The sequence below is a fragment of the Haemaphysalis longicornis genome, unplaced genomic scaffold (genome assembly GCF_048455015.1).
Source record: "Haemaphysalis longicornis isolate Haplotype H1 unplaced genomic scaffold, Haemaphysalis longicornis Haplotype H1 scaffold_6, whole genome shotgun sequence".
Classification (NCBI taxonomy): Eukaryota; Metazoa; Arthropoda; class Arachnida; order Ixodida; family Ixodidae; genus Haemaphysalis; species Haemaphysalis longicornis.
In genome coordinates, this window is record NW_027526407.1 from 193,146,860 (window position 1) to 193,171,984 (window position 25,125).

Genomic DNA, 25,125 nt, shown 5'->3' on the forward strand with positions numbered 1-25,125 from the left:
TTGTTTTCCCCGAATTTCAGAGTCACTAAAAATACAGCATTTCTGACATACACTCGAGCTTGTTTGGTTTTAAACTTGCTTCTTTTCTAACTACTTACATTTTGTCATTTGAAGGCGACATGCCTTAAATTATGGTTTTTGATTCTACCCTTTGTTATCACAAACTGCGCACTATGAAAATTTCTTCACAAGAAGTGCCCCGTCAACATCTAGCTGTTTGCTTCGGCAAAAGCTTGTTTTCCTGACATACTAAGATTAGAAAAATAGCTTGCGTTGTTTAAAGTTTCAAATATAAAATTTTGAAATGACTACAAAAATTCAACTTCCAAAACATAAAGGCTCGTCATCAGATATGTATTTTTTTGCAGAGAACGACACGCCTTGTTAAGCACTCTTGAGGTCAGAGTGGGGATTTATATGATATTTCCCAACATTATTCTCGTTTAAAAAGGATGGAGAATGTTCTCTGTGGTCACATTTTGTGAGAATTGGTTGCAGTGAAAGCACATTATTTTACAGGCAACTAAAGTATCCGCATATCTAGCATAATTCCCCAATCCCTGGGAGCTATACACCTGCGGCTATGGCAAGTCAAACAAAAATTATTTTTGTTCTGCTTATTGCACTGGAGGTTCTCATCATACACACAACGTAAGTGTCTCACCCATTGTTGCGCAGCCCAGCCAACGTTATGGGTATTTCTCGTTAGTGCCGGGTTTGCTATTAGGAACAATATCGCCTAAATATTGTTTAAAAAGAACGATCTTGCTCGTTGCTGCATTTCTTGCCGCAGATTACCAAACTTTATGCCAAAGAAAAAAAATAGCTATGCCCAGCCAGGTGAACTGGCAACGTTGGTCAGGAGGAAAGGCAGTAGCCGGACATTACCATCCTCGTCTGATGAAGCCGCGGAGTAGCCATGCCTCGCATCATATGGGTGACCCTTACTATCCTTACTTAACATCTTCCAGAAGGTTCCCCGTTTACAAGATTGAACTTCGGTGAGTTTTAGGGCCACGGGGAGTTTTAGGGCCATCCTGCAGCAGTTCTGCAGAACTATCTTTGACTCTACAGCCTAGCCCCCAGGGGATTGGGTTAAAGGCGCTCATCACTTCCCCCAGCCACCGACCAGAACACACAGTGGGCCCTTTCCCTGCTTCAGGTTACAGCGATTCCAGACCTTTCCCGGCCCCTTGGTGCGTCTCTGCAGCGTGAGTGAAGTAGTTGGTTGGGGAGCTAGTTCTGGATAACTCCCTGCCACTCAGACCCCTACCCTACAAGAAATTGCGTTACAAAGGCTCATCAGTTCCCTAGGCTGTCCATCAGCTCGCATTCTGGGCCTCTGCCTGGCTCCGGTTACTTGGGTTTGCAAACCTCCCGGCCCCATGAGTACCATAAAACGAACTGTACGACATGTGTGGAGTGGTTAGTGCGCAACATTGACACCGCGGCCTCCTTTCACGCTGGATTACAAGTACGAGCTACTGTTCCGAGCCGTTGCGCGATTCCCATTTTAGGTGCTTCAGCGTGAGATAGTCATAGTTTAAAACCACGTATCGTTTCCAATGACGCCAATATCTGGAACAAATTATTTCTTGTAGTATCGAACAAGAACAAGTGGAGTTTGAAGAAAAGTGAGTGGTTCTAAAGGCAAAGATTACGTTTAGGACCCTAGAAGAACTGGTTATTCTCCATAGTCCTGCCTATTTTCGCATAAAGAAAACCTAACAAAAACCCATTGAACTGAAAACGTTGGGTACTCCCAAGGGGTACATCACCGGCGACCCAACGTGGTAACCACGTACGGAGTCTGGTCAATATCATAGAGGGAGGAGCAATACGAGTCGTTTCTTTACAGTAAAGGCGATTTGTGTCCTACTGTTCAGTACGTTAATAACGTGACACGAAAGAAGTTCCACTAGGAGGTTCTGTGTTACTGTTTCTAGGTCACTTTTTTTGCGGGTATACAAAATTATAAGGTGCTGGTCGCAAGTAAAAATACGAACAGTTCGAGAATTCAAACACCGAGCTTCTAAATTCAGTCGTTCTATTTTACCTGAGAAGTGTGTCGTTCTTCTGCGCCACCCGCAATGTATTCATTGTCATGATTCCGGCTGGAGCGGTTGCCGCCCCCCCCCCCCGTCCTAATACTTTTGTTTTCTCATGCTACCCGTATAAAGGTCAATTCTCAAACACTAAAATGTCTTTCACATTTAAAGCAGCCGATGTGCTTAACGTCTGTGTTCCACACGTTTTAGCAAGACGAATACTTTTTTCAGCAACACAGTTCAAGCAGCCTATCGGCCGTCGCTTTCCAAGAAGCACTGCTCAAAGACACACGTGAGCAATTTTTCTTCTAATTTTACCAGCTTTTGTGGTTTTCCGAGGATTTGCTGACAATATATACAACATTATACCCCACCTGTTTATAACATTTCTAAAATAGGGCAGATAACGAGGTACCGGGCAAAAAGCAAATACGGGAAAAAGATGTGGGTTTGACGATGCTGAAGTTTTAACTGCACTTTCTTGAAAAAACATTTGCGTAAAAATTATGACCAACATTACACTATCTCCCATAGACACCGTTGCGAAAAATATTAGGTAAACTAACTCTAAGAATTCTTATGTAGTGGGATACATTATCAGATTTTGCCGCTTTTGGTAGGAGGGAAATAAAATGTAAACTTAGATTTATTTCCATACAAATCCACTGCGGCAGCGAGTTTCTAAGAGACCCCTTATACAAGTATTCATCTTTGTTCATCTGATGTGCCTTATTACTTGCCTCCGCAAAAAATTCTAATACCTTAAACAGAGTGCGCTACCCGTCACTGCTACATAAATGACACCGGTGTATTCAAACATTGGGTGCATCATGGGAGAAAACAGGGCGTGTATAAATTTAGTGTTTCTAGTTTGTTAATAAAATTGTCACAATGTACCCTGTTGAGCCCTCTATAACACCATAAATGGTTTCTGTCTTCCTTCTGAAAACATAATTATTAGGTAGCAATGAAAACGCATTGTAGTCCTAGATTTACAAATTAGGCACTGCCAAATCTGAGTTCACAGTAATGTCTGTACGTAAGCAAACGCTTTTTGAAGTCCACTGCAAGAGTCATAAGTATTCAAAATAAAACACAGCATTCTAAAACAAAGGTATCCGGCAAAACGAAAGGCCCATTACTCAAACCATAATTCCCCGCATCCACAAGCGTTCTGAAAATACTGACGTGTGGAATCGATGCAACATGCCGGTTTTATCATAAATGTTTTCTATGCTGACTGTTTCGTTCTGTGTGAGGGCTGCCGCATTGGCAGCCCGTATCCCTGACGCAAAGAGGACATTAACGACCTGTCGTTGTGTGGCAACGTCGCCCCGGTATATGGAGTCCACCCAAAAAGGCTACCAGTGAGGTTGGATGAGTTTAATGAAGAAGACAAACAAACAATCAAATGACATGAAGAAGTAGCACACGAACCGTCCCCGGCTCATGTGAATAAATGAATAGGCCAATTTTATATTCTGCATTCCATATTCGTGCGACTACCGAGAGGTTGCATGTTATGTGAAAGGAAATGCATGTAGACGTAGATATATATATATATATTGTGGTAATCCGGCAATAGTGGCGGGGGACAATTCCACGGGATGGACATGTGCCGGCTGAGGATGAGGAGGTGGCGCGAGAGGAGCGAGGATGGAACATGGCGGACTCGGCTGGGTGGCGGACTCGGCTGGGCTACGTGTATGCAGCCGGATCGGCTGAGCGGTGGACCTTGGCGGAGCGGGACTCCAAGTAAAGGTGTGATCGAGGGGGCTCAGTGTCTTTCTGGGGAACCGCGGCCGGGTGCAAGAACCCCGGTACCACATTTGGCGCCCAACGTGGGGCCGGCCGTGGTTCCTAGGAAGGGCATTGTGGTCTTCTTCCTCGTTTTGGTGTTCCGCGGCAAATGTGACCGACAGCTCGCTGAAGATGTGGTCAGACACGATCGACCTGGCGGACCAGTCTCTGGTGGTGGACATCTCGGATGCCCTCAGCGAGAGGGACAAGGTCAAGTTCACTGTCCACACCAAGACGACGCTGTCGGACTTCCAGAAGCCGGAGTTCTCTGTGCTTCGGCAGCACGAGGAGTTTATCTGGCTCCATGACGCCCTGGAGGAGAGCGAGGACTACGCCGGGATGATCATTCCCCCGGCCTCTCCGCGGCCGGACTTCGACGCCTCGCGGGAGAAGCCCCAGAAGCTCGGCGAGGGCGAGGGCTCCATAACCAAGGAGGAGTTCGCCAAGATGAAGCAGGAGCTCGAGGAGGACAGCTGCTGACGACTGCGCCGGGCACCACCCCCGCGGAGCAAGGCCCGCGGACAGGACCTTGCCACGTTTGGACCTTCTGCGAGGACCCCAGGGTCTTAGGAGGCCACCTGTGGCACCGGTCTACTGCCATCCGGGCTGAGCCGTGGGAGTCCCCCGAGAGTGCCGACGCGACCCGCGGAGCAAGGCCCGTGGACAGGACTTTGCCACGTTTGGACCTTCTGCAAGGACCCCAGGGTCTTAGGAGGCCACCTGTGGCACCGGTCTACTGCCATCCGGGCTGAGCCGTGGGAGTCCCTCGAGAGTGCCGACGACTGCAGCCGAGGGCAGCCAACGTCGGCCTTTTCTTCGGAGGGGGGGAGAGTGTGGTAATCCGGCAATAGTGGCGGGGGACAATTCCACGGGATGGACATGTGCCGGCTGAGGATGAGGAGGTGGGGCGAGAGGAGCGAGGATGGAACATGGCGGACTCGGCTGGGTGGCGGACTCGGCTGGGCTACGTGTGTGCAGCCGGATCGGCTGAGCGGTGGACCTTGGCGGAGCGGGACTCCAAGTAAAGGTGTGATCGAGGGGGCTCAGTGTCTTTCTGGGGAACCGCGGCCGGGTGCAAGAACCCCGGTACCACAATATATATTTATATATATATATATATATATATATATATATATATATTGTAAAGTTTATTATAAATTAGTCCAACAGCTTGGAAGTGGAACTTCCTTCTTCAGGGACAATCCTAGAATGCAGGCAGAAACCTTATGCACACTGCAAGCGAGGAATTTCTGCCTTCCTCTCCCTCATCAACGAGGAGAACACGCCAGAGACAGTAACAAATCTGGTAACAACACGGCACTGGCGGGGCTTGGGACTGCGGAGAGGGTAAAACTAAAGAGAAAAAAGAGAGGAAGAAACGGAAAAAGAACAAAAACAGGAAAGGCAGTGGCTATAGTGAGAAAACGGCATGGGTGGGGGAAAGGAGCGGGAGCAAAGTTTTGTGTCGGCTCACTGCGGCTCTGATGAAATGGAAACTGACGAACAAAATACAGACAACGCATGTGAAGAGATTGGAAGAGCGGAGCGCTGGTGTAGTAAATAGAAATGCGGTTTTGGCCCGGAACTTGTTTTGTGGGTTAGCGCAGAAGAGACCATTAGGCGGTGAGGCATTGCTGAGGCATTGCACGGTCAGGCATTACACGGTAAGGCATCGCAAAAAGTCCAGGAGCATATCAAGAGGAGTGACTTTCTGTGCTGCCCGGCCAATCTGGTGAAGGATGGAGCGTCCCGCCGTAGTTCTGCTCATTCGGAGCTTCTAGATAGAATGATGGCCCTCTATCAGCTCTTCTTCTGTATTGTAGAGGCCCGTGCTAAGCAGCCTCTCTGGGGACGCACTCATGGGAAGAACAATGGCTTGCTCAACCGCCTTTCACATCATTATATGAAGCCTCGTTATGTCCTCCTTGCCGACAAGAAGACAGCGGGTAATGTTATTTATTCTCGAGAGGACAGAAGCTTGAAGTAATCGAAAGGTATTGGATTCCTTGAGGACTCGCTTCTTGGTGGCAACTCGCCTGATAATGTGTATGATTTTATTAATTTTACTGTGTTTGAGGCGCTGCAATGATACGTCAGACTTGGAGTTGGCCTAAAGATGTAGGCCCACGATCTTGATTTTGGGGCTTTGAGTGATGGCCTGGCCATGAAGGCGCATTTGATTATGTTGCTTGAGGTGCCATTTTGCATGAGGCCGCATGACAAGGAGCGGAGATTTTTTGCGTGAACACTGAAGCCACAGGCTTTAGCACAGTGGCGTACTAGAAGTGAGATGACATGGGTTGGTGTGAGCTTCCTTTAATCCCAATCTCGTGGCATCCAGCGAGAATGCAGGGGTAAACCCGTAGATGTGCTTGGTGAGTGCACCACATGTCTTCCCCGTATCCGCGTGGGCTCGTAGCTGAATCGGTAAGACAACGGACTCTGGATTTGTTACTGTATTAGTTCCAGGTTCGGTTCCTAGCGGTGCCAGTGAACTATTTTATTTGTTTGCGAGAGTTTTCTGTTGACACCAACGGTAGCGCAAGAACCGTTGGCGGGTAGAGGTAAGAAGCTTTGCTTTAAAAGGCGAGAGGCTGCCAGCTGCCCTTGATCTATTGCTAAGTACAGGGCCAACCGCGGTACTGGATACGCCGGTCATCAGCGCGAGCGGGGTGTCCGCTTTTGAATGGGCCAAGAGAGCGGCGTCCGCTAAGGCACTCTTGATAGCCGAGAACGCCTCTTAAGCAGCTTGGTCCCAAGGCAGCGCCGAATCACCAGATTTAGTACCAAGAAGGGGGTGTATGGGGGCGAGAAGGGTGGCACAATTTGGTATAAAACGGCGTTAAAAATTTACCAAGCCGAGGAACTGACGAAGTTTCGTCACGGAGGTGGGCTTCAGGAAATCTCTTATGGCCTCAACTTTTGCAGAGAGAGGTCTGATGCCAGTGGAGTCGAGATGATGGCCAAGGAATTGCAATGACGACACGCCGAACTCACTTTTCGCCATGTTGAGGTCGACGCCGTGTGCAGACAGCCATTCAAGAAGGAGGCGAAGATGCTGCAGGTGTTCCTGCAGGGATAACTGGCTACGAGGATATCATCGACGGACGCAAACACGAAGGGTAGCCATGCGTGACGAAGTCGATGAATCTGTGAAAGGACTACGCTCTATTGCGTACTTCAAACGGCTTGCGGACATATTCAAAAAGACCAAAAGGAGTCCTGATGGCCGTTTTTGGGACGTCTTCTTTGGCGAAGGGAATTTGATGATATCCGGAAACGAGGGCTATTTTGGAGAAAATGGTAGCACACTGAAGGAAAGCCGTGAAGCTTTGAATGTTGGGGAGCGGATGGGTCGGGCACAGTCTTGGTGTTAAGGCACCGATATTCCCCACAGGTTTGCCAATCATCTGACTTCTTGGGAGCCATGTGGAGTGGTGAGGCCCAGCTGCTTGATGATGGGCGTATGATACCGAGCTCCAACATGTGATCCAACTTCTTGGGAGCCATGTGAAGTGGCGAGGCCCAGCTGCGTGATGATGGGCGTATGATACCGAGCTCCAACATGTGATTCAACTCGCCATGGGCGACCTTGTCTTTGTCAGGGGCAAGTCGTGGGAGCCTAACGAAGATATGGGGGGGGCCTTTCGTGGATATGTGGTGACGAACGTCATGCTTGACAGGTTTATTCCAGTCGGGCAGCGGTGTCAACTCCGGACATTCCCACACCAAGGCCGCGAATGGCGCTTCGGCATCATTGGATAAGAACGTGCCACATATGTAGTCGCCGGCACAGCAATGCCTTGGATGGAAAGGAATGTGGTAGCATCAAGGAGACGTCGTCGCTTGACCGCTTGACGTCGTTGTTGACAAGGAGGCCGTGATGCGTGAGAAAATCGGCTCCGATGATCACGCAGCCGACGTTAGCCACGATAAAAATCCATTGAAAAGCTCTGCGGAGCCCCAGGTTCAATGTGAGAGAGTGTTGCTTGTACCCAGGGATCCTAGTGCCGTTAACAGCTTGGAGGTACATGGTCGCCGAGGGGGACAAGCGCTCCGACCGTGTAGCGGGCAGGATGCTGACCTGGGCTCCCGTATCGACCAAGAACCTTTTTCCGGTTGTACGGTCAACGACATAGAAAAGGCGACACTCACTGAGGCCTTGACCACTGGTCGCCGTTAGTGTTCGGCCACGCGGTTTCCCGACCAGGACCACTGAAGCCGAGTGTGGCGAGTCTGGTCGCCAAAGTTATGGTGATAATAGCAAACGCCTGTTCCTGGAGAGTTACGCCGGAAACGCTCGGTCGAATGTGATTGGCGGCGAGTGGACGAATGTTGACATCGATGCCCGCCTGGTGTCGAAGTTCCCTAGTGCGTACCGGCCACGATGAGCTGGTCGAGGCGGTCGCACAGCCGGTCCACATAGGATGGAGCATATCGCTGTTTTGTAGCATGGCTGGACGAAGATGAAAGCGCGGCGGCAAAGGCAACTTGAATGGGTGGGGTCACAACGTCTATAACCTTGTCAGCCAGGGCAGCGAGCGCATTCAAATCTGTTGTGGAAGAAGCGGCCAAAACCATCTGCACGTTAGCTGGAGGGCGCAGAAGAAACAGCACGCGCATCAAAGCGTCGTCCCTGGTGTGTGCACTAGGGCAAATAAGTTGCCGCATGTGTCGTAACAACTGATTCCGTCGCCGGTCGGCGAGCTCTTCCATGGACAACACTCGCCGCATAGGCGAGTGCTCGGACAGGGCAGTGCGTTCGAGCAGGGATGCTTTAAACTGGTCGTATGGCCTGGCCGGTAGAGCGGCGCTGAACGCAGCTACAATATCAGCGACCTCATTCACCACAGTGGCCGGAAGAGACGCGATGACGCGGCGGTACTTTGTCGCCTGCGACGTAATCTTGGCCTGTTCAAAACTGCACTCCACATGCAGGAACCAGGTAATAGGATTTTGATCCCAGAATGCTGGCAGCAGGAGCGTCGCGGTGGATGTGGCTAGAGTAACCGGTGGTGTAGGCTGGGTCTGGTCACCTTCAAGAACAGGTGGCAACGGCAGGGTCTGGTCGCCATCAGTCATGGCTCCCCTTCCTGCCCGGTGACGAGAAACGGTAACCCAATCACGTCCGGGTCACCAATTGCAGAGCGCCGATCAGGCGCGAGAGAGACGGCCCTAGACGTCTGTCCGCAACAGGAATGTCAATTTATTCCATGCGCGTGGCTCTGAATGCCCACGCCAGCACCCGTGTTAGATAATGATGATGACGGAGGGTAGGTGATGTTGATGATGGGTGGTGCTGTGGTGAGGATGATGATGATGATGCCGCTACAAAGTAATAAAGGGTATGGTTAGGTGAATTTCACCCCTCTCTGGTTTCACTATTTATAGAGAGATGTGTGTGAATTTAGGCGTCGTCGCATGGGAAATATTTGTGGCTGCCGTTGAAAGGTTTGCTTCCCAACAACATTCACAGAGTGGATTGGCGCGAATGTTTTTTCTCGGTTGCTAAATCCTGACACGAAGATAGCTAGTGATATGGACAAAATACCAACTGCATTTCTGATAAGATACGCAGAATGGGTATCATTTTTCTTTGTTATTCTTTTTGAAAACTCTCAGAAATATTCTATTTCAGAGGACTGGCTCTGCGCAATAGTCACACCTTTGTTTAACGCCGGCAACCAAATTATTATACGCAACTATCCTCCTGTGTCACGAACGTCTGTTTGCTGCAAAGTTTTAAAGCATAATATTTCAAAAGATATTATTATTCACTTGAAGGCCAATAAACTACTTCATGACTGTCTGCTCAGATTTAGAAGCCAAAAAGACCACACTACAGCAATTGATTCAAACAATTCAGGATTTGAGCTCGGCTATAGACAATTGCCAACCGGTTGATGTAATACGTGTTGCTTTTGCTAAAGCCTTCAAAGTCGTCAACCACGCTAAATTGCCTTTTAAACTGCGAGAATGGGGATTCAGTGATGGAGTTTTCAATTGAATTGGCCCCTACCTGAATAACAGCAAGAATGCGGTTAGGATTGATGGTTCCGTACCAGCTGCGCCAGATATGTTTTCAGATGTGCCTCAAGGCTCTGTGCTTGCCCCGCAGTTATTTCTATTGTACATAAATGACAAAAGCTCTATTGTAAAGCCTACTGTTCAGATGAAAGTTCATGCTGATGAATATTTGATTTATATGCCAGCAAGCTGCTGTGATTTGGAATTGTGGTGTTACAAATGACATATGCAAATTACTTCAACAAAATAGCGTATGTACACATCACTAACAAGAAAAATATTATACGTTTTCAGTACAACATCGGGAGCAAAAACCTCTGTAAAACTTCGTATTATAAATACTTTGTGGCAACAATTACGTACAACTTACCTTGGCATCGCCATATTGAATCGCCTTGTTGCGAGGCATTTAAAACACTTTTTTTTTCTACCGGCGAAGTTATATAAAATACCAAAATACGTTAACATTCTTGCATACAAACCATATATTCGGCATACACTGGAGTAAGCCTCCGCGGTTTGGGGCACTCACCACAAACACTTGGTCACCAAATTCCGAGGCTGGTAGCACTGTTTGTAGGATGTAGATACAGCAGGCTGGATTAGGTAACTGATATGCTAGATTCGTGCAATTTCAATCACTTGAAATTAGAATACGGAAATAAAAACCTAAAACAATGTTTTGAATAACTCAAGGTCTGTTAACATAGCTATAGACTAGTACATACGCCATCCCAAAAAACTTAGCGCGAGAGTGAACCGTGATGCTCCAAATAAACCTTTCAAGGCTGGCACTGACATTTTTCGGTGATCACTTTTTCCGGATGCTAGAGACTAGTGGAATCGTTTACCAAACCGATGTGCAACCTTTAGACAGTGCAATCGATGCTTATTTTAGTTATAGTTGAACTACGGCAGTTCTTTTTTCGGTGAAATCGATGCTTATTTTAGGTATAGGTGAACTACTGCAATTCTGTTTTCCTGCAGGCATTGCTTTGTGATTGCCATTTATTGTTTTTCGGTTTTCTGTTTGTACTCACAATTGTACTTCCTCCCTCTTTATGACACTCAATCAACGATTGAGAGCAATAATCAATTATAATAAATAATACAAAATTTGCAGAGGACATTTACGTTTAGGTCTTAAGATGTAACACGCGCTAGCGTTACCTCGTCGTCAAGGGAGAGCTTCCAACAGATCGGCGGAAGTCGCCATTCATGCTCTCCAAGCGCTACATTTTAGCCTAATAACACTAGGAAGAACGAATTTATCCGGCAAAAGGAGCTTCACTGCGCAGGAGCGGCATTTGTCGAAACCACGTATCAGTTTTTTTTTCTCTGCAGCAGTATCATTGTCGGCAAAAAAATACACATAAAATACAAAGCGCACGTGAGCTTGCGCCGTGTCAATGGCCCCTGCTTCTAACAGCTCGCCCTCTGTGATGGAGACAACCCTCGCATAGGACGAGCTGTACCTGCATTACGGGTACAGGTAGCGGTAAAGTGGCTTGTACCTGTAATACGGGTAGGTGCCCTGCACCACGAAGACGCACAAGTGCTCATGATGACTGTCACGACCTCCTTTGCCAGCTCGCGTCAATAATGAGGCGCGACAACAGTGTTTATTTTTGCAAGGTGGGTAGCCAGTCCGCGTGCACAAGTGCCGAAGTCGTTGAAGTGTCTCAGAGTAACTGGGTTTCTAAAACAAAATATTGCGCCAAAAACAAGCAAAAATTCAGCCGATTGTCATTTCGTTCATTCTTAAAATGCCAAACGCAAAATTTTGCATACTCGGCACGTTGTGTTCATTGTTTAAACCGCGCAGGACTAGGCTTATTTGATACGCTTTGCATGTACCCTCAGCGGTGACTTCTTTTTGGTCCACCTAGAGCTCTCGTTACAGCGACAATAACTCCCATTACAGCGACAATAACTGCCAACCGCTACTTCGTGTCCCCCTGTTGTTGCATCTCCTCAGAGTCATTTGTTCCATTTATTGCAGAGTCACCCACTACCCTGTAGTAATATCATCTCTCGTTTTATGACTTTTACGTACAGCGAGACACAGTACAAGGAACGTGGTGTAACGTTCGGGGTATTATTCACAACTATGTTGTTACTTTTAGATAGATTTGCACCGCTTGCACCGATATCTTCTTTTGTTATTTTGTGCAACTTTCTCATTGGCTAGGCTAGTACACAAAAACGGCATCGCAAAGGTTTAACTGGTCGTGGTTGTCCCTGTAATGCGTGCGTCGTATTTCCCGAGGCCTTCGATCATCCAGCCACCGGATACCTAAAAGATGGTGGTAGCGGTGGCGGCGGCATCGAGCGCTTGTCGATAGCGGCCTTGCCGTTCGGTTTGGCATTATCAGAGCACAAATGTTTTAACTTAACTTTTTACTTTAACTTAATTGGGAGCATTACCGACACTTAGTTATTATAGCGTTTTTTACTTTGCTGGATACATTCAATTTAATAACTGTTTTACCTCCAGTCGTTATCTACTTGTAATAAACGAAAGCTATCCTGGCATTGCTCCATGAAGAAGTGGGTATTCTTGTGAACACAAGAACGGTGAAGTCTGGAAAAAATTAGGCAATACCCAAATGCGGAGCGAAACATGGCGCAGTCGAGAAACGCTGGAACACAGTCTCACAATAGCTGAAGCGACAAAATATTGTCGCGAAGTGGAAGTCTGTTGATGTTTTCTGGTGGTTTTTAGTCATGTGCCCGCAGACAAGGCCCTTGCTTCCAAGTGCTTTGTGTGAGAACGATTAGGACGCGGCTAGGCCCTGGCTCCCTTTTTTTCTGAGATACGGCTCCAGCGCATGTGTTTGCCCGTCGGCAGACCAGGAGACGCCGGCTATTGAGGGCAGCGAGCCATCCTCTCAGCTTGTTTTACCGCGCCGCAGTGGCATTCCATTCTTCCCGTGTTGTGTGCGCTGGTCGCGTTCGGGCTCCTTGTCCTCAGTGTTCTTTAGACGACCTTCCTTTTTTGCCCCTTGTTTACTTTAGTGCGTTTTGTCTAAACTACTTTCTTTACACCCATGGTTCCCCGAGCACGCGTTTGCGGGTTCGGCCTTGTGTCTGTGTTTAATTTTTTCTTTTCACTTTGGCGGGCACATGTCTGATTGGAGCTAAGAAGCGTCTCGCCGGTTGGCTGCAGAAAGCCTTGTTTTATTAGGTCCGCACGCTCCAGGATGCACTTTTTCCCCCAATACATCCCCCACCGGACCGCTTGAAGCGAATATAACGCGGCTCCGGCAGCTATTGAGGGCGGCGGGCGGCAGTTGCACCAGGGGAGCCACTTGCTGCCAGTCGTCAGGGCCAGACGCCGGGAGCCCTTCGCCCGCCAACAATGCTTCGTTAAGTACTCTTGATTGCCTGCTTTCTCCTATTTTTATGTATTAGTTCCAACGTTTTCCCTCTATGTTTTAAATCGAAGTGTCAATATTTAAACAAGTTAACGTTTTGAACCTCTAAAATGTTCGATTGCTTCATCGCTGGACTCGTCCTCCAACAGCAGCGGTGCTAGACCAAATTACGCCGTTACAATATTGACGTCAGGTTAAGCAGGATGCAGCTTCAGAAACTCTAAATCAGTGAAATGTATGACATGCCCAACTACATGCGTCCTCTGAATGTTTGCAGTGGCATAACCTTCTTTCTCCGCTTCGGGAGAACACCTACTAGGGCAGGACTTGCAAATCGAGCCTGCTCACAACGACTCTGGATGTTATTTCTGTGCGATGGTTCACCTTGTGTATAGAAATTGTATGGAAGTAGTAGAAAACAAATATGCAACATGATGCGTATTCAAAAACAGTGAGTCCCAGAATGCACCTACTAATTTATGAGATTATTACAAAAACGGCTTGAAAAAACCAAAGTATAAGAGAACAAGCAACGTGTGCATAAAATATTCGCTACAGTAATTTTATGAATCTGTAGAAACTCCCAACTTCAGTTTCTTTCTTCTAGCCATGTGGCAACACTGTATATCCGCCTCGAGCTCGCTGAGTAGGTAGCAGCACTATCGAAATAAATTCAGTCGTTGTTTGTTCCTCCCAAGGGGATGGTGTAGCTCTGTCTGGCGTCTTTGAAAGTTTTATTATTTGGTGCCGAAAACGCGCGAAAGTAACAACGCTTGCCGTGAAACAACGAGGCTATCGGCGGCGACGAGACATCAAAATCCAAGGACATGAAAAACGCACACAGACGTGGAAGTGAAACGCGAGTTCACTCTGTCGCGCCCACGCACGAAGACTAAGATGTCATTCCAACGAAGCCGAAGAGCCAAAAGGAGCCTACCACGCCACAACGGGGCTATGAACGGGTTCAAACAGAAAAGAGCCGCATTGCGAACTCAGGTGACGAAGCTGATTTTCGAAGTGAAGTCAGCGTTTGAATGCCACGCAGAAAAGAAGGTCCTAAACTTTCTAAAGGCTAGGATTAGTGCCCTGAAAATACAACTAAACGGAGTGGAGGCCACCCTTTGTGTTGGAACACGAAGCCGAGAAGAACTACGCCCGCACCATAAAATACGATGACTCGGTCGTCACTTGCACAGCGAGGCTCGAACAGGAGCCCCAACAATCACAAAGAGCAAAAACAAACAGAGAGCGAAGCAACGCGGCCGCCTTCAGGCGGTAACCGGAGCTCTGAGAGTTCGAATGTGACGTTGTCGAAGCTCGCGCTGCAACGATGTAGCGGGGCTGTCACGGAGGGGCAGCTGTTCTAGAGCGGTTTCGGCAGGCTATTTACGATAACGAATCTCTTTCTAACCCGGAGAAGTTCTTGTACCTACATAAAACACTCACTCGGAAAGCTGCATCGGCGGTAGCTGGGTTACAAGTGACAGGAGCGAACTACGCCAACGTCATCGAGCTTTTGAAGAAGTGTTTTGGCCGCTCGGATGTGCTTATCCAGGAACATCTCACCAAGTTACTGGGCTTGCCTACCATACGAAGTGAAAATGTGGTTAACAGCCTACGTCGCCTCTACGATCACATGCAGCGCAACCTGTCGGCACTCACGGCTCTGGGTGTGAAGAGCGAAAGCTATGGAGCGATGCTTTGCTCCGCGCTGCTGCGAACACTGCCAAGCGAACTTCTAATCAAATACCACAGGACTCGTTCCGCAGACAAGGAAGCCAACAGATTGCGCATAGAGAGATTGCTTGATTTTTCAAAAATTGAAGTTGAAAGTAAACAAGCATTGCAAGTTGGCCGACAAGACCACAAGAACCCCAGTGTGAAACCTCGTTTCGAAAATGGGAGCCTGGAGTCTAAAGCGTCAACGGCTTCACCGTATTCAGGAAGTGGGTCGCGGCGTATGGATCTATGTGCAGTTTGTGCTGCAAAGAACCACAGAACAAAGGAGTGTCAAGCACCACTCTCTCTGGAAGTAAAGAAGACCCTGCGGGAGTACGGTAGATGCTTCCGCTGCGCTGTCAAAGGCCACACATAGAGACAGTGTCACAATCAAAGCGTCAGGCGCAAAAATTGCGAAAAAGGCACCTGACTCAGACGTGCGACCCTGCGGGGAAGAAACGTGAGAGCATAGAAACAGAGCTGCGCTTCGCTACGGGCAAGAACGACAAAGCGTCTTTCGTGCTTCTCCAAATGGCGCAAGCCTGTGCAGAAGGATGTGCGCGAAGAGCCCTGCCCCGCATCCTGTTTGGGGGGGTAGGCAGCGTACCTTTGTGACCGAAGAACTTTCTCGCGAACGGCAGCTGGAGATTCTTGGGGAAGAAGATGTCACGATATACGCCTTCGGAGGAGCCGCAAACATCATCAAGGAAAAACGCTAGCGAGGGCGACTTTGGCTCAGGAGCCAATAGTACGGAAAAGAGCCTTCCATTGAAGCTCTAGAAATTCCAGAGATTTGCACTGGCCATCTCATTCTTCCTGAGCATATCGTTCATGAAGTCAAGGCTAAGATAAGGGAACTGGCGCATGTCACCGTGCCCCCAGCCCACTTGACGAGAACTGGCATGTCCATTCTCGTTGGAGCTGACTACTACTGGACTCTCGTTTCTGGCGACATGCAGAAACTGCAGGAAGCTCTGGTAGCGGTCAACACTGCGTTTGGGTGCACACTTCACGGACCAATTCCGCGCAGCAGCTCAAGTGCCTGCTGTTCGACCGCTGCTGTTTTCCGGACCCACGTTTGGGGAGAAACGCACAGCCTGTCTGTCGAACTCAAGTCGTTTTGGGAGCTTAAGAGTCTGGGCATTACCGAAACACTCGCCCAATAAAACAAAAAGGACCATGTTGTCAATCAATTTACATCCTCCATCAAGCTCCTTGACGGACGCTATGAGGTTGGACTGCCTTGGAAGCAAGTGAATTTCTAATTAGCTTACAACGAAGCTGTAGCAAAGAATCGTTTGTCCAACCTTACTAAGAAGCTAGTGAATGATGAACGGATGATGACTGAGTACGATGAGTCAATACCTCAGTACCTGCAGCAAGGATTTGCGGAACAAGTACCTGCAGAGGCTGACCTCTAGCCCGAACAACGAATGAACTACATGCCACATCGACCAGTCTTCAAATCTGTGAGTCCTACGACAAAAATTAGAGTCGTGTTCGATGCATCGTCCAGTGGTGCAAGGTGGGCTTCCCTAAATGAGAGTCTGCAGGCAGGACCCAATTTGAACCCGTACCACCTTTCTGAAGGTGCTACTGAACTTCAGGATTCATCGCATCGACCTCACTGTTGACATTGAAAAGGCATTCCTGAAGATATCGGAGAGCCCTGATGATCGCGATGCTCGGTGATTCCTTTGGTATGAGCATATTCCAACAATGAACGATCAAAGCCCACCGATGGAAGTCTGGAGAATGACAAGAATGCCTTTTGGAGTGACGAGCAGCCCGTTCATTCTCGCCGCCACTTTGCACCATCACTTGTCGAAGGCGGGCGGCCAACCCGAGACGACAAAAAAGATCGCGGAAAGCCTCTACGTGGACTATCTAATCACCAGAACGGAGACTGAACACGAGGTTGAAGATTTCTACTGTCAAACCCTCAAAGTCATAAATCTTTAGAGCATAACGCTACGGAAGTGCAGCACGTATTCGAAGACATTGCAAGGATTGCTGGACAATGACAGGACAGGATGTGGCGAAAGCCTAGAGAAATGCCCCATGGTCAGCTGCTCACGGGTCTTCGAACTCGTGTGGAACAAGGACAAGACTCCTTGGCCTTCTCTTTAAATGCCGTTCTGGACTTCTTGGATCAGAATAGCAATACAAAACTCTTCATCCCTCAGCCATCGGCACGCATTTATGACCCGCTTCGACTCATTTCCCCAGTAACACTGACCGCGAAGTTGCTGTTTCAGACACTCTGGGAGCGGGGACTTGAATGGGTTGCCTCTCTACCTGGAGACGTACAGACAGCTTGGAAAGCAGTGGCACACACAGCTGCATCATTTATTAGAAACACAATACCCAGAAGATGCAGTGGTCTCAAGGACTGCCAAACTGACGTCCACATTTTCCCTGATGCAATCCCCAAGGCATACGGAGCTGTAGTGTACTTGTGCGCAACAGGAACAAGCAAATCGACCATGACTTTATTTTATCAAAGTTACGTGTTGGGCCAATCAAGAAGCTTTTTCTTTCAAGACTGGAATTGATGGAAATGCTGGTGGGTGCCATAATGAAGGAATATTTGACCCAATTTCTGAGCCTACAAATTGCAAGGTGATACATGTGGACAGATTCTAACGTTGCACTACACTGGGTCCGAGGGTCAGCGCGACTCTGGCAACTCTTTGTGGCCAATCGAGTACTGGAGATACAACAGCGAACTGATCTGGATACGTGGAATCACTGCCCCGGAGCGGAGACCCCAGCTGAATTGCTGACGAAAGGAGTGAGCGCTAAGACCCTCAAGAAAAATATGGTTTCGTGGAATGAACCAAGCTGGCTTGTTGAACCACTTGCGGCCTGGCGAAGACATGAGGATGTCGAACTGACTGAAACAGAGGAATAGAGAACACCAGTTCACGTTCAAAATGTAGCAGTCGAAGAAACGGTCTTGACAATGAAGCAGTACAGCTCCCCTTGTAAGCTTGTTCGAGTTGTCGCCTGGGTGCAGCGTTTCTTGCATAACTCAAGAAACCGAAGCAAGAACCACACGGCGCATCTGACAACAGATGAGATTGACCGAGCTCAGAGGCTTTTGATAGCGCAAGTGCAGCGCAAGGGTTTCCCCGAAGAGCTGCAATGTATTCAATGGTCAACCCGCTTGGCAAGCCACTCTCCTTTGCGTCACCTGGGTGTCTACTGCTACCAAGAGAGAATTTTAAGGGTCGGAAGACGTCTTGACGACTCCGCCCCCTCCTACAGCACGAAGCATCCGATCGTTCTCCCTGCTCGCAATCATTTCACTGAGCTCCTGATATGCGCCACCCATCGCCGAGTTTTAGCTGCTGGCGCACTGGACACGTTCCCGGAGCTCAGGGAACAGTACTAGGTGGTTCGTGCAAGACAAATGGTCAAAAAGGCATTGAACAAATGCTTTACGTGCAACAGTTTCAACAGCCGCGCTGCCACCGAACCAGTAGCTCCTTTGCCACGTGAGACTCAGGCTCTGCCGTTTGAGTTGTCTGGCCTTGACTTCCCAGGACCATTGAATACAAAGGATCAGGGCAGGATCAAAACATCATACATACTGCTTTTCGCGTGTGCGGTTACGCACGCTGTGCACTTGTGCACTTGGCGTAGCGTGACTAGTTCCAGCTTTCTCGTTACATTGAAAAGGTTAATATCAAGACGAGGAGTTTGTCGAACCATTCTTTCAGACAACGCCAACACGTTCAAGCGAGCATCACCTGCCAAGACAGGTGTGGAAAACCTTAGTGGTAGACGATGTGCTGGTCGGACGAGATGGACGTGGTACAGCGTGTATGGTGCGTCTACCAAGTGGAACCATCCTCAGAAGACCGATTCAGCTATTGTATTCTATAAAAGGTACCTTAGAATGATCTGAAGCTCATTCCGGGGTTGAGTATGTAGAAACCCCCAACTTCTGCTTCTTTCTTCTAGCCATCTGGCGACAAAGAATATCCGCCTCGAGCTCGCTGAGTAGGCAGCAGCACTATCGAAATAAATTCAGTAGTTGTTTGTTGTTCACAAGGGTTTGGTGTCGCTCTGTCTGGCGTGTTTAAAAGGTTTATGAGCGGCTCTTCCAGGACAAATGGCCGTATGGATGCAATGAAAGCTTAACGCAGAGAAGCTGTAAATGGCCGCCATTTTCGCTGGCGAGTAATGTTCCGGTTTAAAAGAATGTTCAAAAGAAGTACGAATGAAACCATTGCGAGTAATCAAGATGTTTCGCAAAGCAGCTGGAGCAAAATAAACTAGTCATGCTCAAATCGAGAATGTTTCTCGGCCGTGGGCTTGTATACGGTGAACCCGGGGGACATGAAAGGATCGAAATTTAAAGAGTACGTCCGTCAGTCTGTTAGAAATGGCAGAAACCAGACCACATGCCAGAAAGTTTAATACATAACAATGTGTTGAGTAATTTTCTTACCACAGAACAGTACTTTCCCTTGCCTTGCACATACGACAAGGAGGTGAACGGCATAAGTTTCTTGGTTCTGCGTGAAACGGGCGCAACAGTCTATATCGTCCGCCCGTCCTTTAAGCCATTGTACTTTATGAGATGGTGCGTTTTCGTGCGTCAAGAACTAAAGCCAAGGATTTTACAGTAGCCAGACTCACAATGAACGGCGCCTTCTAAGCATTTTAATTTAAACGGCTCTGAAGCTCCCTTAAAAAACATGCTAAAAATACTGATAAATTGTAAAATACCAAAAGAACATACAATGCGAACATGGTAATGGTGGTAATAAGGTGGCGTAGAAGAGCGCAAGTTTCTAGCGCTCTTGGGTGTGTCGGTTCTTGTATAGCCGACACCCAAGACCTAAGTCACCCGTCAAAATCTTCCGTAACGAGCCAACCGTTCCGGCTACTCTGGCCGCAAATAACACTGCTCCCGTCGCTTATTCTCGGGTACGCATTTTCAGGTACTGGCAGATACACACAAAGCAAAAGTTAAAACGCGCAGGAGAGGACTAATGAACGCAAACGTCCTGACAAACATCAAAACCAAAACAAAAAGGAGGGGAGTGTTTTGCTGTCAAAGACAGCCTCCTGTAGCAAAAATTAAAAAGCAGGAAATCCAGATCAGAGATAGACGGGTGGGTTGCTTAGGAATAAAGGAGACCACGACCACACTGTTGAACGAATACTACTCGCGGATGCGCTTCACTAATCTGAGATGTGGGTGCGTCCTTGTTTCCTTTGCGAAAGAATGGGGCGGCCAAACAAAATATTGATGACACCTTTGGCCCAAGTTCTTTATTTGGCGAACCTTTTCATTTATTAGTAGTACAAATGATAAACATTGTCCCAATACAATGTCTTTTATCTCCTACTGGTTATTTCGAAAGTGTTGAGATAATCTCTTTGAAGGGCAGTTGTGCCGCTGGGGCAGACAGTATTAGGCGTAATCCTCTAAAGGCTCCTTGCTCGGTCACCAGATGTTGCAGTGGGGCGCATGTGCAACCGCATTGTCTCTCAAGGACTGTTCCCAGGGAAACATCGATTTGCTTGAGCGACAGTTAAACATAAATGTAACCACATGAACAAGTTGAATAACTATCGAGCATTTTATGTGACCTCAGTGTTTAAAAATACAAAAGGCTTAGTGAACAAAGAACGAATGGCATTTGTTCCTTTAACAGTCTTTCATAGCCAAAAGAATAACGCTCTTGAAGAGAGAGAGACAGATTAACATTTATTGTAGTAATAGGCAGGAAGATGTTCTGAGGGCCTCAACCAAGTGAGAGGCATCCTTATTCTAAAATGCCTTGGAGCTAGCTGGCTGGCCGCCCGCGCCCGTTCCACCAGTCGGCGCTGGTCCGAGAGACTGGAGCTAGTGAGCTGCTCCACCCAGTGCTCATAGGTAAGGTTGGGATTTGGGGTCAGAGTGGGGCCCCTTGCCACTCCCATACAATGTGGTATAGGGTGCCAGCAACAGGGCATAAGTTGCAGGTGGCAGGGTATTGGGTGGGGTATATAGCATTTAGTAGGGTGTTATGGGGATACGAATTGGTTTGTAGGCGACGGAAAGTGGTTTCTTCGTCCCGCGTTAATTTTGAATGAGGTGGCAGGAACCGACGGCGGTCGTTTTTGTCGTGGGATCAGATTTCTGTGTATATGTGTAGTGGTGCGGGCTTTGAGGCAGTTTGGTAGTTGTTTCCTCCGTATGATGTAACGGCCCGGTGTGTATTTGCACGAGCAGCGGCCTGTGCCACCTCGTTCCATTCTAGGGACTGGTGGCTGGTTCGCCAGATGATTATAGTTTCTGGTAGACTTTTCACTTGACGAAGAAGGTACGCTGTGGGTTGAAAATGTGGCCAATTAGGAAGTTTCTGCAGGCGGTTTCGGAATCGGTGATAACAGTAAGAAATTCCTCGCCTGTGGTTGTCGCAAGGCTGATGGCACACTCCTCAGCAGTCTCAATTGAAGTGGTAAGAACGGTCGCTGCTGCTAGTTCTGTGCCTTGCGTGCTAACGACACAGGCTGCATGCAGTTTCTGATGAGGGCAGGGCGGTGCATCTGTGTATCGAGTGCATGGTAAATGCTGATTGTCCAATGAATTATTCGAACTCGTGCCGTGCGCCGTTGTTTGTTGAAAACCGGATGCATATTTCGGGGTAGAGTGCTTTCGACCGCTGCACACTGCTCGAGCATATCAACGCAGGTTTCATCAGCTGTTCTGTCCGGCCGTACATCCCGAACCCGCGGCGCTGTTTCAAGTGCCAGAGGTTCGTGTATGGTACCAACTCCTGTCGAGGCAGAACAACATGTGCCAAATGCGCCCAGCACGATCATCTCTCCGACAACTGCACTGCAACCACTTTCACCTGCCCGAATTGCCAGGGTCCACACGCAGCATACTTTCGCGCGTGTGAAAAGTTTCATCTGGAGAAAAAAATCATTAACTTTAAGATAAACGAACATATCACCTTCTCAGAGGCGCCAAAGAGGTTCGCCTCTTTCCCCCTGGGGAGGTACGCCGACGCAGGTCGCCGGGGGGCGGAGCAGCCTGTTGTTTCGGCGGGGACCCAGTACCGAGAGTCGGACTTGGTCCCACCACCGCCCCCCCTAGGTTGCCTCTTGCAGCCGAACCCGCCTCCACACCGCTCGCTGAGCCAGCAGCGGATGTGGTGGCATCCATGTCCGGTGGGGATGCTGCTGCATCCACCGTTTCCCCCTCTCCACCGGCCCGAAGCACACGGGAGGGCCCGGACGAGATGGAGACGGAGCCAGTCGTAGCGACCCCCTCCCCGCCTCACTGCCTGTGCCATCTGTGGTGCTTCCCACGCCTTCGGCACTGGCAGCGCAGGCAAACAACACCCGAAAGGGTACCACGTCAAGGGGGCCTAGTCCGCTGGGCACCCGCTTGCCATCAGATGACGACATGGACGTCGAGCCCTTCCGGCTGTCATCGCCGCGGAAGGAACGGGCTGCGACGTCCAGGTCAGTAGAGAAGGCCAGAAAGCTCCTCGCAAGAGTCCAAGCCCCGAAAGACCCTACATAAATAATCACACTCCAGTAGCTCTAACACATCATAATCAGAAGAGAAAACATAGTTCAATGGAACTGCAGAGGCCTTCTGAATAATCTTGACGACGTGCATGAGATTCTGCATGCCAACAAGCCAAACAAAGTTAAAAAACGTGGCGCAAACTAGACGGGACAAGAGAGACAAGAAACACAGATACAGGCGCCTTGTCTCTCTTGTCCCGTCTAGTTTGCGCCACGTTTTTTAACTTTGTTTGAACTATGTACCAACTAGCTCAGCAACAAGTTTTGTTAAGGCAACAAGCCAAGTTTAATGTGCGTCCAGGAAACACATCTGAATTCCAAACAAACAAATTTCTTGAATAGTTACCTGGTATACAGGAAAGACAGGGATGGCTGCACACACTCTTCTGGCGGTGGGGCCATAATCGCCCGCAAATCCTTAGCATGCCACCCTGTCACCTTGAACACCGTCTTTGGGGCTGTAGCCGTCCGCAGAATATTTTTAATAGGTTGATAACGGTATGCTCCATTTACATTCCTCCTGATTATGCACTTTCGAGCTCTGTCTTCGAGGCGCTGGTCGACCAGCTGCCCGAACCGTACATTCTAACAGGCGACCTTAATGCACACAACCCTCTTTGGGGCTCCTCCAGAACGGATGCCCGAGGTCGCCTGATAGAGAAATTCCTTACATCTTCCGGAGCATGCCTTTTCAACAATAAACAGCCTACATACCATAACATAGGTCACAACACATACTCACATCTCGACCTCGCTATCGGTTCTGCAATTCTCTTTCCATTTCTTGAGTGGGTGTGGCCACGGTCCCATATGGTAGTGACCATTTCCCCACTTCATTAACGTATATAGGTACAGGCCCCAGCAGTCCATCTTCTTATAAAAGGTTTAATGAATTAAGCGCTAACTGGAATACATTTACAGAGACATCCAAACTACACCACACATCCATAGGACACCTACACGTTGAAGAAGCTACCCAACTGCTCACGGCGCACGTCCTCGACGCCGCCGAAAAGTCCATTCCCCACTCCTCTCGTGCCCCGTGCAACCAGCGGAGGCCGTGGTGGAATGAGGACTGTAGGCGGGCGCGAGAGGCCCAGAACAAGGCGTGGGGTGTCCTTCGTCGGTACCCCACGTCGGGTAACCTCATTTTGTTCAAACGGGCAAAGCGTTAGGAAAACGTGTGCGCCGTGAGGCAAAACGAGAGAGTTGGCGTTCCTTCATAACATAAATAAACTCCTACACAGACACACGAAAGTATGGACAAGAATACGCAAACTCAAAGGACAACAAACGCACAGCCTGCCTCTGGTCAGCACAACAGGGGACACACTCGAAAACCAGGCTGACACCCTCGCACAACACTTCCAACACGTGTCCAGTTCAGCACACTACACAAACACTTTCATGAAATACAAACAAACGGCCGAAAAGAAGCCTATACTAGATAACAATAGGTCAACATCTTGTTATAACTCAGAGTTTTCACTGCATCAGCTGAGGGCTGCTTTGAGCACGTGTAAACCCTCAGCTCCAGGCCCAGACAACATCACATACACAATGATACAACACCTGCACGCAGACACTCTTCTAACACTCTTGCACCTATATAACAAGATATGGCTTTCGGGGAACTCCAAACTCTTGGAAGGAGGCTATACTTGTAGCTTTTCTGAAGGAGGGAAAGGACCCGTCATCCCCCTCAAGCTACCGTCCTATAGCCTTGACGAGCTGTCTGTGCAAGCTCTTTGAGAAGATGGTAAATCGCAGGCTCGTGTACTTCCTTGAGTACAACGGTCTTCTCGAGAGCAGCCAGGCAGGATTCAGGGTGGGGCGAGCGACGAACGATCAACTGGTAGCTCTTGACTCGTACATCAAGGATGCCTTCGCGCATAAGCAGTATTGTTTAACTGTGTTTTTCGACCTTGAGAAGGCATACGACACCGCTTGGCGTTATGGGATCCTTAGTGACCTCAAGTCATTCGGTGTTTCGGGTAACATATTGAACACTCTCGTTTGTTACTTGTCAGACAGAACGTTTCGAGTAAGAGTTGGTTGTGCACTCTCACAGGTTAACTTGCAAGAAAATGGCGTGCCACAAGGTGGCGTGTTGAGCTGCACTCTCTTCATAATAAAAATGAACTCTCTTGGTAAGGCACTGCCACCTACAATCTCTTATTCCATGTATGTAGATGACGTCCAGATATCCTATAAATCATGCAACATGTCAATCTGCGAACGTCAAGTCCAGCTTGCTGTAAAGAAACTTGCCGGCTGGGCAGACAAGAATGGTTTTAAATTGAGTCCTGTAAAAAGCTCCTGCGTTGTGTTCTCCAGGAAGCGCGGGGTCCATATGGACCCAGACATTACTCTTAATGGCGCGTCGCTTCCTGTGAACAAGGAGGACAAGTTTTTAGGTGTGGTGTTTGACCACAAACTCACATTCATTCCGAACATCAAGGAACTTAACATAAATGTCTCAAAACAATGAATATCCTAAGGTTCTCTCCCACCAATCCTATGGTTCCGATAAAAAACTCCTGCTGCGCTTGTATACTGCTTTGGTTGGGTCTCGTTTGGACTAGGGCAGTGTGGTGTATGTGTCGGCG

General features: G+C 48.5%; 1 long non-coding RNA gene across 1 annotated transcript in view; it reads left to right on the forward strand.

Moving 5' to 3' along the window:
• The first annotated feature begins 400 nt into the window (after positions 1-400).
• LOC144142139 (uncharacterized) overlaps positions 401-25,125 on the forward strand; it is a 64,842-nt gene continuing 40,117 nt past the window's right edge. The window contains exons 1-2 of the long non-coding RNA XR_013316855.1: positions 401-651; positions 2,280-2,340. This is a non-coding gene — a long non-coding RNA (uncharacterized LOC144142139). The remainder of the gene's footprint in view (positions 652-2,279; positions 2,341-25,125) is intronic.